General features: G+C 36.3%; 1 protein-coding gene across 2 annotated transcripts in view; it reads left to right on the top strand.

Moving 5' to 3' along the window:
• The window catches only part of LOC150084527 (junctional adhesion molecule 2A-like), a 204347-nt gene that overhangs the window by 129721 nt on the left and 61869 nt on the right, over nucleotides 1-12757 (top strand). For both annotated transcript variants that reach the window (XM_090375291.1, XM_090375290.1), the window contains one exon: nucleotides 1037-1127. The gene's annotated coding sequence lies outside the window, so the exon portion shown is untranslated. The remainder of the gene's footprint in view (nucleotides 1-1036; nucleotides 1128-12757) is intronic.

The raw sequence follows: 12757 nt of genomic DNA, 5'->3' as shown, positions 1-12757 counted from the left end.
GCCAAAAACATTCTTAAATAGGACCTACAGTTTCAGTTATAGATTTTTAAAATTAGGAAAGGACTTTAACCATCCCATATTTACTTATCCAAGAGATTTTGTGATCACCTAGATCCTCGTATTCTTTCTTATGGTAACCTCAAACACGAAAGGTTATATTGGAATTTCTATCATTTGAGTATCATGAAATAAGAGTAGTTGAAGCCTGAAGAAACTTGAGGTTGTATTTGAATTTTTATACTTTTTTCAATTTCAGAAAAAGACATGAGAACATGCATGTCTGCCAACCCTACTAGATGTAAGAAAGATAATTTCATCCGAGAAAATTATCAGTTTATTGTGTTATCTGGAGTTACTCCATACTTTAGTTGCAGTTTGTGTTTTGATGTATATTAACTATTTGGCAGCGTTCCTTTTGGACCATGAATGAACGCTTGATTTTCGTGGTTTTGAGATGCACCATTGGCTGCTAGCTTTTTCTGAGGAACTCTTCCTGCCAGGCTTGATCATTCTGAGGAACTCTTCCTGCCGGGTATCCGATTTAATGTCAGATTTATTATGTCACGTGAAAGGAAGGTGTTGTCTATTGACTTCGTTCATTGAGATTCTTTAAATAAACAGTTTCTGTTGAGAAAAAATCCTTGAAGATTGGGACTAGGACACAACTTACTGACCAAATTCATTTAAATGTATATTGGTGTTAGTTTTCTTTGTTATAATGTAATTTAAGACCAAAGTTTTCTTTGGTCTTAAATTATATTTTTAAAGATGAACAATTTGGCCGGTGAATGCTAGATGTATAATTTAAAACAGCTTTTTTCTATCTTTCCCATTTACTTTCAATTTATCCGTAAATTTAAGATTATTCTGTTCACCTTTTACTTTGCAAAATAAAAATATTCAGTTAGGTAGACGGAAATTTCAAATATTACCCACCCAATAAAGAAATTGAAGAGAATTTATTCGCGATCAAATTGAATTTTTTGTTCCATGTAGAAATTTCATAACATGTATTGAATTGTTTCATTATATTCAGGTTCTGCACAAGCGTTAAAGAGAACAGATGTATGGGCGTGATGAGAGTATGGAAAATTTGTGATGACATGGCATCCGAGTCCCTAAATAAGGTATTTCATTGAGACTTGTTGATTATTCAGATCTTATTTTAATCGGACGTTGTATAACAATATTTGTTTGTAACCAAGATTGAAAATGAAAACATTTACCAGTTTATTTCGGTTATTTTTCAACTCTTTTGTTAACAGCAGCATATTCAAGAGGAAAATTACAAATCGGCTGGTTGAAACTTTAAACCATGAAGGTTCTAGCAACCAGAGAAACAAAATAACTGCTCCAGTAAAATCTACGTAACGCTAGCAGTCCAGAAAACGAAGAAATATTAGGATAATAACTTCCAGGGTCAGTAATTTGATAAGCTTGCACTTATTTATGAGTAAAAAAGAAAAAAGCGCATATTCCTGACACCGCAGACAAGATTTGCAGATGTTTTCATTAAAAATATGTATTAAGATATGAATTTTTTATGCGAGGGCCTCCATGAGAGTATTTTAAAGAAAAGTTTAACGCAGCTGTATGTTTTGAGCAGCACTCCTCGAATTATAAACACGTAAAAACGTATTAAAGTTTAAAAAAAAAACCAGCAGAAGCATTCTACTTAAATATGTATGGCAATATCTTATCAGTCCCCTTAATTTCCATACATAGCTGAGAGGCAATTTTGTTATTACAGCGATATTTATGTCGCTGCTGTGAAAGGCCACATCTTTCAGTCGCGCGACTAATTAAGCTTTTCTTGTTAGTATAAATTCCGACTGTAAATGCCATTTTGGCTTATTCTTGTCATTGCTGCATAAAATATGTGGACTTTATTTCTGCTCTAATTGAATTTTTTTTTTATTTCGTGTCCAGAAGAAAAAGTTAGAATTACAACAGCTTCATCGATTAACATGCAAATGTCTTTCACCCTTTGTTACACAGAATTCTTTTTCGATTTCTGAAGTGTCAGATTTTTTTGTCCATTATTTCGTATAATTTGCAGTTGTTTCTAACGCGGTTATTTTTGGACACGTAATTAAGGCTGTAACCATTACAGAACTTACAGATGCTTAGCAAGAAGAAATGGCTGCTACAAGTTGAAGGACATGCCTCTCTCATTATCGGAATATCAAATTTGACTTAGTTATGAACGATATTATCCGTTTTGTACCATCGTTTCTCTTGAATATGTTTCAATGCCCATATTTTCGACCTTTATGATGACAGTTTCTTTTATAACTGTCAATGATCTTATTTTTTCCTTTGGCGATATATATTTACAACAGCTGAATAGTGTTTTCAACTTGTTTAGCCATAATACTTCCGGGACTAGTTGAAATCAATGAGTTCTGCTTTATAGGTACCATTCCATCATCCACTGCATGATGGAAACGATGCTTATAAAACAGAACAGAAAGCGTTCCAAGGGAACAATCCGTTTATTGAATAAACCAGGGATACAAGGTCCATATAAACACCGAAACCTGACACCACTTTAACGTGATGGGATCACTGTCGGTTGCCAGGCAACGACTTGTGAAGAACGCCTTAGCGTTTTATGTATATAGTTGTAGAAGTTTAGAACGATGACTATACTTATCAAGTTAAGCAATACTCTAACTGATTGAATATATAAAAATGTAAAATGAAGATATGTATTAATAACCCACATGTCTAATCAAACTAGGTTTTAAAGCGATGAATCTGATGCATATATTTAAATACAATATAGAAATAAAGATGAAATTCCAGTATCCCTGGTGGGACACTGCATTCGAAAGTTTGGAAGGGTTCTGGTCAATGGTGCGAGGACCTTGGAAACTTTTTTTTCAAGCGGGGACTGAGGATAGAGCTCCTCCTCGCGATTTTTCATGGAATTTTTTTTTATTTCCGCAATTGAGGCTTTGAACACAAGAATTTACAGTGCAATACACTTTCATGGTCTCGCTTGACTTCCTTTTAATTTATCAAATCCAGTTCATAAAAGAAGTGATTGTTAATCAGAAATGTGTCTTTGACTGGATTTTAGAGGGTGGCAGATGCGATCAAACAGGATTTTTGTTTCATTGTATTATTCCTTTAACTCCTTAAAGATGTACACTTCTAAAGAATTAAGAAAACCATTCAAATATGTTTTTAGTCTCTAAAGATTTTGTTTCAGGTGTCGAGGGAAACGAGTTCACCTCCATGGACTGTCTGTGGCACAGAACAGTATGCAAGATTTCCTTCTTCCGCTACCCGTATTAATTTCGCCGAAATCTGTTGAGTTATCTCTCAAGTCGCGACTTGTTACCGCACCATCAGTAAGGGATTAACATTTTCCGGTAAATTGCGAGTCGTGCCCATTATCGGCATCTCAGAAATCAAGCTGCGTCTGTTTTGTGTCTTAACACTCAGTCAGATCCACCTGCGTCCTTAATCAGAAACCTCAAATCCTCGGCGAGCATTTTTTTTCGTCCAACTTTTTCCTTAATTTCTGTTCCAATATTCTCAGGAGACGTATTAGCGTAATCTAAGTGGGTGTGCTTCCATTTCGCAGCTGTTTGCGCTCTCAGACTGCTTAAGCCGTTTCGATGTTGGTTCACTCACTCAGTTCATTTCCAATTCACCGGCGAAATATCTCGCATAGATAAATCTCCAGCGCTGTAACTGGCCGCAGTATTACATCCTTCTTCTTTAAAATACACAACCCCCTCCACCTTGTATCTCTGAACGATTTCTGTTAGATCACCGTATAATCATCCCTGCTTGAGGAAACGATTTTTACTAGGGAAGTATTCTAGTTTATTTGCCGTCAGTGTGCGTTCAAGTAGGACGACTTCAATGCAATCTCCCATCAAAAACAGTGATCGATGGTGTTGGGATTAAGCGGGGAGATTGAAGGACGTTAAGCACTTTATGTACGATAGCCTCTTGTCTTCTGCAATTACATCAGTTTCCAGTACAATTATCCACTTCCTGGCAATCACGATTGCGTCCATTTGTACACTGTTTTCATAAACCACGATAATAATAAGAGACTGAAGTAGCATTACGGTTTGCCTCTTTGACCACTAGAGGTAAACTACAAACCCTGTCAGTTTTACAAAAGAAAATTAGCGCAATAGTGTGGTATTGCAAGTAGAATCTATTCCGAGATTCCTGCAATGTATTAGGAGAAATAATCTCATTTCGCACAGACCTCAGTTATATTATGCATAATATAATACCGCTATGGAACTGCCATTCCAGATTTAGAGGCCACACCACAGACATTGAACTCAAGTCCAAAGACGAGTAATTCGCTTGGAGCACCGATACCAGGAGAGATTTAAAATACTTGGGCTACTAGTTATTTCAGAGGTGGGTGAGGGTATGATAAACAACCTTCGTTATGCAGATGATTCTGCCTCAATTTGCAATTCTAAGGATCGTCTTAAAGAAACTGAGGAGAGTATGTGAAGCAAGTGAGGAAAAAGGGATTGTTTCTGAATGTGTGTAAAACTAAAATTATGGTGATTGGTGGTAATCACGGTTCCAGTAAAGTGAAGGTTAATGGGCAAGATGTCGAGGAACTTAGGGTCAAGAATAAATGAAAATCGTCACTGCTCAAACGATGTAAAGAGACGACAGGCAATTTCTAAAACATTGGTCACTGATCTGACAAAATTGAGATCTGCCCCTAAAGACGAAACTGAAAATCATTGATTCGTTAATTTTTCCAGTTGCCACTTATGGATCTGAAGAGAATTGACGGGAAGAAAATTGAGGCATTTGAAATGTGCTGTTATAGGAGAATACTGCGTATTTCTTACCTTGATCAAAGAACAAATGAGTGGGTATCGAATAAAATTAGCAGGCTTAAAATTCTTCTTCATAGCATCAACAGAAGAAAACTTAAATTTTTTGGACACATGGTAAGGAGGGAAAGCTTTCTGTTAATAGAAGGAAAAATCGAGGAGAAGAGTTGCAGAGGATTTGTTGGTGGCCACAGCAGCTCCTCAGGGAGCTATGTGACTGGAAGAAGGGGGTATTGAGGACTGTAAGTGGGGATAGTAAAAGTTTTCAAGGTATTAAATGAACCCAGAATTAGAATTTTCAAACCTGAGGGAGAAGGAATTATGCATTGGATTGTAGACTTTTCTTAGCAAGTGAACTGTTAATCACTGGCACGATTTGAGACCGATGGCTTAGGAAAATTCTGATCACTACCTTTTGGAAGAGGGTAACACATGGACAGCTTTTTGATTTTTTTATCCCTTTTGGCTCCTTGAATCAAGTTTTTGAACTGTTTGGCCAATACTAATATGAATTAGATAACAAATAAATGATGTAAATGGCTACGCAAAAATGCTAGATTAGAAATATTGCTTGGATTCTAATGACTAACCTCCCCAGCTGAACGCCGGGTTCTGTGATCAGTTAGTTTATTTGATATTATATTTGGTTTTATTGATAGCACTAGATAAAAAGAAAATTCTGTTAATCGCTATAGATATCTGATAATAATCACTCATATTTAGCCCAATATTTTATCCTCTCTCTCCAGTCCATTAAATAACAGTAAATGACTCAATCCCTTATAATCCCCAGCTTAATCTCTGTCATTGACAAATTGCAGTCCATAAGAAGGGACCAATACATTTCATGTTGCCTTTAACAGTTTGGGCGTTGTTAAATCTGAATTTGGGTCTTTCATCACGGTAAAACGCAAATTCTGATTAAATTATGAAATCTTCTTTTATTAAATCTTTGTGATATATCTCTAGAGTGGAAACACGATGCTATACGTAAGTAATATTTTTGAGATGCTTTTTGCCCTCCCTTGAATCTGTATTCTGAAATTACACTCATGGTCTGTCTATTCATGTCTGCAGGATCCGTGTTTTGTTCTATTTGTCTTCGAGGCCTTCTGTATCAATTAATGGTCGTGGAAGGGCGTTTATTAGACAGCTAATATTCATCCCTTTTCACTTCTCTCACTTTTTTTTAAGCCATTAAATAATTCAGCCATTTTTTCTTTTTTTCGTGCATGCTGCTGCAGCGAATTATTCCGCCTCTGTTCATTTCTGAAAGTTGGTTAATTTAATACTCGGCTTTAGCCATCCACGGTGCTTATAATACAATAGATCCATTAGCTTGCTTTTGGGGGGGAAGTTGCGAAGCGGTGCCTAGCCCTTCTGTTTGCTTAATCCGGAACTTAGTGATGTCAAGAAGAACTATTAATATACAGATGGTAGACAATGTATTCAAGTCACTCTGCTTAAAATGGGAGCGCATTCTTTGCTTATTTTTTCTGTTACTCCATTAAATTACTATAAAAAAGTTACTTTAACTCAAAAAAAAGCGCGTTGTTTTATAGAATGATGGCATTATATCCATAATGGTGAAATATATTGAAAGAAAGGGAAAAAAAAAATAAAATATGGCACGTGGAAGAATAAAATACAGTGAAGGATTACCAGTTGTCTTGTTGATATTAGACTCCGACGCAGAGACCAATATGTCAGAGTGATTTAAAACACATGGCGCCTGCCGCTGCTACCTTATTCAAGTCAGTCAGCAAACTTCTCCACAGAAACTACAAATAATGTTGACAGATCACGAGTATCTTAATTTAGTTGTCGCTTGCGTTGAATTAAACTGAGATTTTGTTTTTATTATTAAAGTTAGAATATTAAGCCGTACCTAAAACATCCAAGTTTTTAATAAGAACAGCAAGTGAAAGAAAAGCAAAATGTTTGCTCTGGAGTTGAGGAAGGCAAGCAGAAAAGCCTTATGCTTGATTTATATGTAGATGATAGTTGTAATAAGATAGGTAGGGGATCGAGCAAATTTTGAGGGGAATTATAATACTGCGATGAATTTTTTTCGCGATCAGTAGTCGTAAATGAACTTTATTATGCTTCTGCCACCTGATGCCCATGTCTTGGACTTCTTTCCTTCTTGGTAAACATCGTTGAAATCGGTGGAGTAGAAAATAAATCGTATAAAAGAACATCTCACCGACGTAATAAGAAAATCCATAAGTTAGAAAGACAGACCTTGAGATATAGGAGAGAACCACCGCCTTAAAGTAAGGACAAACAACGAATTCAAGTAGCACATGAAATTCTTTGAGACCTGTGAGGTACAGTGACTGTGTGCAGTACGTTCGTCGATAGAAGTTAGAAAAATCAACAACATGCTAACAGAGTCCAGATAGTAAGCATTAAGAAGACGATGGAAGCGAGAAAATACGTTAAATATTTTCTACTAAATAACAGACACAGAACAGTAACTCAGTATTTTACCGAGTCAAAGTATCTTTTTATATCCGATATCAGAACCGACTCTAACCACGTGTTAAAGAAAAGAATTTGCTAAAAAGTGAATTGAACACATGTGGCAAATTGTGGAGTAGCAGTATCTCTTCGTTTAGCTCCTTGATTTTTGTTATACGAAATTTATCTGAATGAAACTGCAGTTCTGTTAATAACCAACTGCCATTTAGAGTTTTTCGCAACTGTAGAATGTACAAACCAGTTTTTATAATTACATAAATGTATACCATCAGTAAATTTACTGAGATTCTGCATTGTCTGAGCCTAACCAGGAAAATGTATTGCTACACCAAATTTCTTTTCTTATTTTTATGATGTAATTTGGTGCTTTATTCTATGGTTAGAACCCTCTGTGAGGATGGACATCCCACGCCAGTTTAACAGGCCAGTATTGTTAATAGTATTGATCTCATTCAGAGTGGCAACCACACTTAATCCTGCTGAGGCGGTATCCAAACAAAACCCCATAGTTATCATAAAAGAACCACGCTGCCATAATTATTCCAAGGTACTTATGAGCATAAATTGAGTATTTCTGCCCATTGATTGTTAATGCCAGTGAATAAAATTATGGGGGAAACCCCTAGTGCCGCTTGACATCAAACACAATTTACACTACTACACCTAGTATCCCTAGTATCGTAAGAAATCGCTTAATGGATAATAAAGCCAACCAGGAGGACAAGCCCAATAACAGATGCCCATTTCAAGATTCTTTCTTGACTATCAAGGAACCAGCAAGAAAGAAAGAAGCAGGAAAGAAATCAGCGGGTAATAAATCAATCTACCTGTCAAACGGTTTCATTTTTCTGATAGCAGATTTTAAAAATTGGTGTTCAGAGTAAAGCCTACAATGCAAACAAGTGAGATAAATGACATTATTTACTGTCGTTTCTTATGGATAAACCTTAGGCATATGCAGGAATGATTTATACGCGAATGAAGTCTTGAGAAAATAGAAGGAAAAGCAAATATGACTGGGTGCTGGCTCAAGGTATGCGAGGCTATCGGCACTTACTGATAATGTATACTCCATTCTAACCAATGTTGACGCAGCCAATCGTATGGAATGATCTGAAATATGACGCCTCTCATCTTTTATATTCATATTTATAACGGTTAACAGCCTGGAAAATCTGTATATACGAAAAATACACATTTTTTTAAAATTCTACTATTCTTTCTTCCAATTTTAATGGCCCCTTGTTAAGCGCAGCTTTGTATAATTGGGATTAACTGAACTCTGTAAGATTACTTTGTGGTTAGTTAACATTCTTGGTTCCAGCAAGACTTCATCTAAATTGCCTGTTAGCTGCGTATTTCTCATTGGGATAATTGGAAGAGAAAACTGGAATACTGGGTCATGTTTCGAAAAGGAAATCCATTAAGTACCGACTTTCTACAACGAGCAGAGCAAAAGTAACAATAGTTTGTTGCTGAAAAAAAAAAGTAGAACTCCTCGTGAGTAGTACTCATTTCATTATGAACGTACTTCAAGCACTGCGTCCTTAGCAGAATGTCCCATTTGTTTTCTGGCTTAGCACGAAACGAATTTCTTTGTCGCAGTTTTACGAATAGAAAGAAAGAAGGTTATTTTGTCCCAGGAAGTCGAAAGTTTAAAATGTGATTTATAAAGAGTAGCGCATGATTTAAGTAATTTTGAGTATACTGAAAGAGAAAGCGTATCGATCCCCATCCTAAAGCATCAATCTTGAATATGGGGTGTACACTGTACGTGCTTTTCTAACTTTATACGTAGTATTGTACTAATAATTTAAGTATCTTATTGATTTTTTGTTTGTGTAATTTTAAAATGGTGTCCTAATTTTAATTGGATTTTTAGGAGACAATGGCTCACAATTTTGTGTTTTTTTTTTGTACATAAAAATGTGATATTAATGAAAAACTGACACCCATTAATCATAGTACATATAATTAACGAAATGGATTACTTGGGGTAACATTGTTGTACACAACTTTGGTATAAATGCTGTTCTTCAAATCCGTGCAATAGTGATCGCTGCTGCTATGATACTTCCTCTTCTTTTCATGGTGGCGTGAACTCAAGGAAAGATCAGATCTTCACCAAAGTAGGCGATGTACAAAACGATCTCTCCGTGGCCATTTTGGGGCAGTGGATTCGGGTTGAGGAAACACAGGAAAAAGAAAGATCGCATTGGAATAATTAGTTAATCATTTAGAAAAGTCAAATTGGCTGTTCACTTAAAATTAATATAGATAAAGAGTAAAATAGAATATAGTCAGTTGATTATACATTACAGGTTCATAAATAGTCTCTTGGAAACGTACAAATATTATAATTTAACGAATTTATAGATTTATTATCTCCACACCAAACATGCACTCATGTTTCTATATGTCTAAATGCATGTATTGTAGGATGGTTTCTTGGATATTTACGAGTTGGAAACCACGTAACATTTCCAGAGAAGAAATCCCCTTTTACCAACAATTGAGACTAACATCAGACCTTGCTGAATAGGTGTTTTAGACTTCCTCAGGACGAAACCACTATTTTGTCCAAGCGAACCGTTTCCAATTTCATGGTTTCAATTATGTGCGAACTTTAAGCTATTTAGTAAACCTGCACAGCTAAATAGAGAAAGTTAAATATTAATTATTACTGTCTCATTTAATTCATTTTTAAGAGGAAGAGAACGCCTACTGAACCAGAATTCGGTTGCCACTGAAAATAATGGTAATACCGCAAAACAAAACTGGTTCGACTTCAAGCCACAGAAAATGCTAAGCCTTCGGGATACACCACGTGTACGCCCCTCCTTGACGAACTTGTTCACATCGGCTTCGGGACACCGAACTAGTAGAATAGTGTGAAAGACTCCACTAAATCAGGAGTAGAGAAATAGCTTTCAGCTGTTAGCAGGATCATCCAGTAGAGTCTCGGACAAGAGACACTGGGGTATGGCTAACAATTTTTGCATTGCTGATGAGCCATTTTTCATCCATTCAAGTCAGTAACACGCTGATGTTGCGGATATACGTTGATGGTCAGTTTGAGAACAAAGTCAGCGGTGTTCAGCTTCTTAATGTTAATAGATGCAACCAATGCACGTTCTCAGATACACGCTTAAAAATTCTTCGTGCTATACCTTTTATTCATCTGTAAATCAATTTGTTTGCCGAAATTTCAAAATTCATGCGCAGATGTTTTGCTGTTCATACACAAATATAATCATACATATATTTGCGAAAAAACTTAGTTTTATTACAAATATATGTATCATTTTAGTCTTGTTTTATATATATATATATATATATATATCGATGTGCAAATTTATCCTCAATTCACAAAGGGGGATCGAAGGGTGACACGAGTAATCACAGACAAGTTACTTTAACTTCTGTTCCGGGTAAAATAATGGAGTCGCTGGTTAAAGATGCATTGCAGGATCATCTAGACAAGACTGCAGCAATAATTCAGACACAGCATGGGTTTGTTAAGGGAAAGTCTTGTCTGACAAATTTGATAGGATATTATGATGTGGTTACAAAGGAACTAGATGCAAAAAATAATTTTGATATCATATTTGGATTTCAGGAAAGCTTTTGACACTGTTGCGCATGGCAGACTATTGTACAAATTGGAGTAGAATGGTATTAAGGGTAAGTTGCTACAATGGATAAAAGGATGGTAAGTGGGAGAAGACAGAGGGTGGTAATCAATGGGTGCTGCTCTTCTTGGACTAATGTTATTAGTGGAGTCCCACAGGGTTCAGTGTTAGGTCCACTGTTGTTTTGTATATTTATCAATGATATTGAGAAAGGTATATCACTCTTAATGTCCAAGTTTGCAGATGATACAAAGGTTGGCAGGGTTGTTAATGACAGTAATGGCAGTGTTCTACTGCAACAGGATCTAGAAAAGATGGACAGAGAAATGACAACTGAAATTTAACATTGACAAATGCAAAGTACTGCATATGGGTAGAAGTAGCCCCAGAGAAACGTACCAACTGTGTGGTACTACACTTAAGGTGGTAGAAAATGAAAAATACCTGGGAGTAATTGTTTTGTATATTTATCAATGATATTGATGAAGGTATATCAGGCTTAGTGTCGAAGTTTGCAGATGATACAAAGGTTAGCAGAGTTGTTAATGACAGTAATGGCAGTGTACTACTGCAACAGGATCTAGATAATTTGGGCACATGGGCTAAGAAGTGGCAACTGAAGTTTAACATTGACAAATGCAAAGTACTGCATATGGGTAGAAGTAACCCGAGAGAAAAGTACCAACTGTGTGGTACTACACTTAAGGTGGTAGAAAATGAAAAAGACCTGGGAGTAATTGTGCAGGCAGATATGAAGTTTTCTGAACAATGCAGACAGGCTGCCAGGGCAGGTCATGGGGTATTGTCAATTATATACAGGCATTTTGTTAGAAGGGAAAAGGAGGTGATTATCCCTTTGTATAAGGCAATGGTCAGGCCACACCTGGACTGCTGCGTACAGGTCTGGAAGCCTCGTTTTAGGAAGGATGTAGATTTACTTGAGCGTGTACAGAGAAGGGAAACAAGATTGGTGAGGGGAATGAAGGGATCCTCTTACCAAGAGAGGCTTAAGTTCTGCAAATTGCAGTGGCTGGAGACTAGGCACCTGCGAGGTGACCTGATTGAGGTGTATAAGGCCTTGAATGAATTGAGCACGCTGAATTCTGATGGGATTCTTCCAATTACTCAGATTACGAACCTAAAGGGGCATAAATTAAAATTGAGGAAAGACAGTTGTAGAATAGATGTGCGGAAATTTGCCTTTAGCCTGCGGGTGGTTAATTGCTGGAACAAACGTCCATCTGTCGTTGTGGAAGTTGATAGCTTAAATAAATTGAAGGAGGAACTGGACAAATTCTTGGAGGGAATGGTTTCGTGAATTTTTTATTGATTTATTACTTTTTTTTCTTGGCTGATGCTACATAAGCTCATATGCTTGCTTTCTTGCATCACATGCCGCTATTACTGTTGAACAAAGCCTTTGAGCTTTAATTATACACGATGTGTTGGAAGCTTCAAATTTTGCTATTTTTAAACTGCGTTAGTTTAATTGTTCAGTTGGTTTCGAATTAGAACTGGGGCTTTGCTCTATGGTCAGTTTCACGTTCAGCGGGATAAAAACGAATAAAAACCTGAATTTTCTTAGATGTTAGAGTGAAGCGAAAATATGACTTATTTGCAGAGTCTTGCCGTTTTAGCCATAATTGAAAATCAATTAATTATACATTTCAGATTCAAACAATTCCTTCAACATACAAAAAATTAAAAATAACTCATAAGGCGTATGGTATATTTAACATTGCAGTAAATTGTACTTCCTTTTGCAAGACAGAATTTCAAGACACCATTTAATAATTCCGATATTCA

Source organism: Mastigoproctus giganteus, chromosome 6, assembly GCF_048544385.1.
Source record: "Mastigoproctus giganteus isolate SK-2022 chromosome 6, ASM4854438v1, whole genome shotgun sequence".
NCBI classification, from domain to species: Eukaryota; Metazoa; Arthropoda; class Arachnida; order Uropygi; family Thelyphonidae; genus Mastigoproctus; species Mastigoproctus giganteus.
This window is presented reverse-complemented; position numbering and strand designations above follow the sequence as displayed.